This window comes from Ornithodoros turicata, chromosome 8 (genome assembly GCF_037126465.1).
Source record: "Ornithodoros turicata isolate Travis chromosome 8, ASM3712646v1, whole genome shotgun sequence".
Classification (NCBI taxonomy): domain Eukaryota; kingdom Metazoa; phylum Arthropoda; class Arachnida; order Ixodida; family Argasidae; genus Ornithodoros; species Ornithodoros turicata.
In genome coordinates this window covers 21,134,225-21,140,286 of record NC_088208.1, presented here as the reverse complement: position 1 = coordinate 21,140,286, position 6,062 = coordinate 21,134,225, and the positions used below count along the sequence as shown (strand labels likewise).

Below are 6,062 nucleotides of genomic sequence, written 5' to 3'. Positions count from 1 at the left end.
GACCTAATAAAGTGCCGTTTAAAGTTGACTTCAAAGGGTTAAAAAACAATTCTGGGCAAACGCTTCGAATTCATGCACCGGCCAGCCTAATTTCTGACGTTGCTTCATCTCACAACTGGACGGTGAAGTTCCAAGCGGTCACCACGCTGAACTCCTTTAAGACCGAACATAAAGGTAATATGCAAGGTATAGGCGTGTACTTTACGTTGGCAATATATCCCTTAGCTTGCGGAAAAGAGAAATATGCCAACGTCCTTTAAGGGAGCGTCGCCCGAATGCGAGGACACGTCGGATATTTGTCGAGTTCGCAGAGTAAGAAGCGGTCACGTGAGGCGGTGACGGGTCTTGAACCAAGGAGACCAGTAACGACACGAGGGGCTAAACGGCGGTAGCATGAATGTCCGACGGTCCGGCGCTCGTGTTTGCGTTCGGGAACGCCTTGCTGGGTTCAGTAGGTCGAAAAGGGTACGATACAAAGGGGTACGAAATTCAAAAGGTACACCAGGTCAGGGCAGTTCTTTCTTTCTTTTTTTTTATGCGTGTTTGAAAATGCCGTTGTCGTTTTCTATATCTTTTGGACAGGACTTCTGGTCGTTTGGACATTTTCGTATGTCTGAAAGCCGATGACACTCCACAATCATGATCCCAAAATAAAGTTGTGTGTGGTTGTCTTGCTTGATCGTGTCATTTACATCGTGGTCATTGTTCTTGTGAGGTCGTCGAACGGACAGTGACGACCTCGAGTGATTTTGGAAAAGTACGATCCAAGAGAAAGGGGAGGGGGGAATGGGGATCGCGTTGTGACGGGAATGAAAAGAATGATAGGGATGATTCGCTTTGATCACGTCATAGCAGAAGTATATACTGTGAATGGGTAAGTACGAAGTGGGTTTGAGCCCGGGCACTTCGTTGATATTACACTGTCTATACGGTTGTGTTTCTCCCTCTCACTGTCGCGGCCAATGTTCTGTGATCAATCAACACTCTCTGCTCGTTCTTTCAATATTGTGTGAACTCCGTGATGAAGAAACGTTCTATTTACTCGTCGATGTTGAATTAAAGCAGAAACATCGGCAAAAAACTGAATTTACGTCTTGACGCAGGCCATCGATGTTTACTGTGTCGTCGTCAGGCTCTGCTACATGGCTGGTGGGAACGGAACGACGGTAAGCTCATCCTAGAACACTGCAAGTATTTTTTTTTATTCCGCGTTAGCACCGCGAAGCAACTGTGGCTAAGCACGGCGTACAGATGTGGACAGATGGAGAGAGGACAGCAGGAAGGAGTGTGGGACAGGGGCGTTACTGTGTGTCCTTGGCAGACTTCACGCAGTAAGCAAGAAGAACGTATGTGTAACAGGAATGTGCACGAAGTAACGCGAGTCTCGAAAGAGTAAGGCGGGATGATCAGAGTAAAAGACGAACAGAAAAGAATAAAAACAGATCAGCCGCAGGTCACTGTTTTTCCCGCAGTGAGGGAAAACTTTTGACGCAGAAGCCGCACCGTGAGAAACGGCGCGGCTTGTATACGTCGGAGAGATATCACAATGAATGCAACGGGGTAGGCACACATACGGTACGCAAATTGGCCAAGGGTTTACTTGCGCGAATCAAGGAATTCTCAACATTCACAGGTGTGCATCGCACTCAACGGCGTCCTGCTCTGACACAGTCACTTTTAGCGGTAGCCGTGCCGGTGCACGTGAGCCACGTGTACGCTTCTCACACCAGTGTTCTGTGGGTTCCCCAGCAACGACTGAGGCACCTACTACACTATAATGTTATAGAACATTAAGCCTAAAAGGTTCCTGATGGCTCAGAGAAAGAAGTGGGAACGCCCGTAAGGCAGTTCCGTGTGCATGTTTAGACATTCGATAAGTCCATTACCTTCCGGAAGAAAGAAGAGAGACGAGAACCCCCTGGTCAGTCACCCTCAAGAGCATGTGGGTCACATACTGGAGGCTCCTTTATGCCGGGAGAGAAGCTCCAGGAGAAACTTTCCTCAGATAAGCCGCACCGGCGCATAAGCCGCAGTGGACCCACTGAGAACCTTTTTTAGCAGATAAGCCGCGGATTATACGCGTGAAAATAGCGTTTTCTTGTACTGGTTTTTCTTCTGAGGAAAAAAAATCAGGGGGAAAACACACCGACAGTACAGCCGGCGCCTGGATTCTAACATGGGCACCTTCCAGTCATCCAAGCGCGACTGGGAGACCTTTAGAACAGCTACAGAACAATAGCAAGCGCTCACGCGTTGAGCGGGGGATGATGGCATCGCGGGAATTGCAGTTCTCGAGTGGACTTGCACATCCAAGCAACATCCAATATTGGCTAGAGATCGGCTATACCGGTCCACCAAAACTGGACAAACATTGCACCAGTATTGCTAATATCCAGCCAATATAGGGCCAATATGTTTTGTTGCTTATGCACTTATCTGAATACACGATGTTGTTGTTTGTGTACAGATTCTCTGCACGGTAAGGGCAGTGGGCGTTGTCTGTGAAGGCAGCAGACCTTTGGACCGTCGAAAATAACGAGCTTCGAAAACTGATGGGATTCCCAAATGCTTCGAACAGCAGCGTACCCAGAAAAATATTTTGGTCGGAGTTCTGTGGGAACTTTACATGGGGGGAGTGATTTAATCTCGTTGTACCCAGTGATGGCCAGTAGTTAACTACATGTAGTTAAACTACTAGTTAAACTACTTGATTGTAGTTAAAGAGTAGTTATCAACTACCTGCAGAAATGTAGTGGCAACTACTAGTTAAACTACTATTTCGAGTAGTTAACTACAGTAGTTAGGTTACTGCATGCGCCAACTACTTCCGATTTTGCCGCAAGCTTTACGGCACGATTGTGCTTCCGACTTTTACCTTGAGCTACTTGTTTGATGAGAACGGAGGTGCAGAGCAATTGTGCCGTGCATGTGTACTGAATCTTCACTTTTATCACTGCTTGTGATTCATACTTAGGTGTCCAAAAACACTATAGAATGGGGTTGGTGTCGATGGACAACGTTAAGTAGTTATAGATGTAGTTAAAATACATTGCAGTAGTGAAAGAAGTAGTTTTAACTACCTCCCCTGAAAAGTAGTTGAACTACTAGTTAAACTACTCTATCGCAAAGTGGTTAGTAGTTATAGTTAAACTACTGTAGAAGTAGTTAGTGGCCATCACTGGTTGTACCTCGCCCAAATGCATTACCAAAGGTACGATTTTGAACTCTCAACAACCTTCCCCGGCTCCCTCTGGCTACGCCAATGGATTCGAACACAGTCGACTCCCGTTTCGAGTAGCGTATTATTCGGAGTAATACTCGCTGCAGGTCGAATAATCGCACATGGTGGCCAGGTCTACGCTAGAGGTCGCTATGCTATGCTAAACTAGTAGGCTAAACTTGAATGTTAGGCTAAAATGCTTGAATAAACTTGAGTAGGCCTGTGTTTTATGGGACACGCAGTATTTAACTTCCATTGATAAACTAGAGAAAATTCGCAGCTATAGGTTTGTATGTTCACGATATGGCATTGCGGATAGTGTTTCCGAAATGAAGGCCATGCTGGGGTGGGATTTGTTGTCTGTACGTAGAAGAAACTTGCGAATTAAATTTCTACACGGTATTTACAACCATTTAACTTCATTAGGTCGTTCCAAATATTTGTTTCCTCCTACATACGTATCATCCACGATTGATCATATGAAGAAAATGTCTGAATATAGCAAAAAGACCGATGTATTTAAATATTCATTTTTACCGTGGACAATATCTCAGTGGAACAGTGTGTCTACTGCTGTGGTTTCCGAACAAAATGTTAACTTGCTTTATACTAGTCCGTGCACTAGTGATCTTTAGAGTTACTAGTACTTTAATGTCGTGTTATTGTATTGCGTACGTTGATTATTGTAATACTCGTCTTTCTTCACCCTACCGTAATTCCTGTTTGCGATGTAGGTGCCCTTATAAATAAACAAATATATAAAAAAACCTAGACCTCGAAGGCCACTCGCAAGTACTTATTACCTAGATGGCAAGACTACAGAAGGGATACTGAATGAGGATGTAACGAAATGTTCAGTTGTGTTATCTTTGAAATAAAAAAAGAACAATTGGCAAAAACGTCACAGTTAAAGCAGGGTCCATTTGGTTAAAGCATGTAACTGACTCGCGTGTTCTCCTCGAAAGCAAAGGGTACGGTGCCTCAACTTTCCAGGCTTGAAGTTCACTTGGAACGATTTTTATACGTGCAGGGCCCAGAACCAGAACGAGTGTTCACTAGCAGAATCAGAAATTGCGTTGTGAAACTCTCAATAGTGGCAGGAAAATGGAATCAGGTAGGCATGTGAAACATCATACGCGTGAGACGGGCTTGCTGCAAATGCTCACTTTGCTATCTTCAATTTTCTTTTTTGAAGCACCTCATGCCGAATACATCGGTGGAATCTCTCGTGCACGACGTGAACGTGAGCATTTCGGTATCTCTTACAGCCTTGTGTGGTAACACATAATGTACATTAACATGAATGTTCGCTCTCTTTTGTCAACATTGTTGTTCTTCCTGAAGGCTTCTAGCAGCTTTTAAATTTATAGTGGCACTGTGAGCTCAGCATCCTTTGAGACGCTATCACTGCCCAAGAGTGCCTCGATGCACAGCCTCAAGAACTGCAGATACATCAGCTCCAGCGAATTCTTGTTAAAACGGTGCCGGTCTAAGCATCGTCTGCAATTCTATTTCTGAAACTGACCAGTTAAAAAGATAGGGCTGTAAACTTTAGATAACGAAATCGCCGCGGTAGAGCTATGATTATGATTTACAATAGACGCAACAACCTGGCTATAAGCAAGACCACCATTGGCCTAACTCTGACAGTTCTTCTGGTGTCGTAAGGCCATCAATCAGCACCGCCTGGTCGTCGAAACACACGTACGCCTCCTTACGGATAAGGGATGTTCTTCTCGACTTTGCCTGGGTGTCAGTGATGAAGTCGTGGCTGAAGTGAACTCCTGTGAGCTTATGCCTGTAATAACAGAATAATGCCGAATAGCAGGTCGTCAGAGCTGAGGTCAACTCTTCAACTTATTTCCTTTAAATATGTACCACCCACGCTGCAATCCACGGTGCATTACACGAAACGATGACGACGACGGTATTTACACGAAAACTATCGTCGTCGTCATTTTAACGAATTTTATCGATATCAAGTGCCTTTTCAGCCAGCCCTATATTGCTTGGGGATGAACCAATTGTACCCTACATGAGCACTTTCAACCTTTTTGGAGCTATGGGCTATTTAAATGTTTTATAAGCGTATGACTTTCCTTTTATTATGGTTTTACACCTGAAATTCTGAGATACTTTGGTTTTAATTGAACTGTTACAGTTATACCTTGCCACATATGGCGCGCTCTAGCCTAGTAGCTCGTGCGCCATAAACACCGCAATCATCCTTATCGGTGCAATTAATTGACATGCAATATACAACACGCTTCATCGTCCTCGTTTAATTAATGTGTGAAATGAGCTCACATTAATTGATTTGCCTTCTATTTTCTTTGGTACCCACACCGGCTTTTACAAAATAGTGCGCGCGCTTGAGGTATGTAAAACACCAGCGACAGTGCTGTTTTATGTGTTTAAAAAATCCACCATCCTGTTCCAGATAACGCATAATTAAACGTCCCTTTCCAGAGATGTGTTCCCGACAAGATGGTCCCAAGGGACGTCAAGCTTCTCACTGCTGCAATGCACTACGGCCGTACATTATTGTGAAGAGGCGAAACGAGAATAAAAAAAACTGTATTCCATCGCAGCAAACCAAACGGCCCGCATGCGATACGAATTTTATGGGGAAGTACACGCCAGCGCTGTCGACGGAACCCAAGGAAAGTTCACAGCGAAATACAGAACGCACGCACCACGTGAGCTCTCCACCGACGTGCATCCTGCGAGCCGTGACGTCACGAAACATCAGGGCATCGACATTAGTAGGAGAGTGGATGCGAATGCGAGCAGGGGTGAAAATCGAGGAGCGAGCAAGTAGAAAATGAAGTCCGAGCGGGAC

At 44.9% G+C, this 6,062-nt stretch overlaps 1 long non-coding RNA gene across 1 annotated transcript; it reads left to right on the top strand.

The window, feature by feature from the left end:
• The first annotated feature begins 1,102 nt into the window (after positions 1 to 1,102).
• On the top strand, positions 1,103 to 5,757 carry LOC135366051 (uncharacterized). The gene is made up of 4 exons (XR_010414072.1): positions 1,103 to 1,166; positions 4,251 to 4,334; positions 4,416 to 4,463; positions 5,690 to 5,757. It is a non-coding gene; the product is annotated as an uncharacterized LOC135366051 (long non-coding RNA).
• Positions 5,758 to 6,062: the final 305 nt, after the last annotated feature.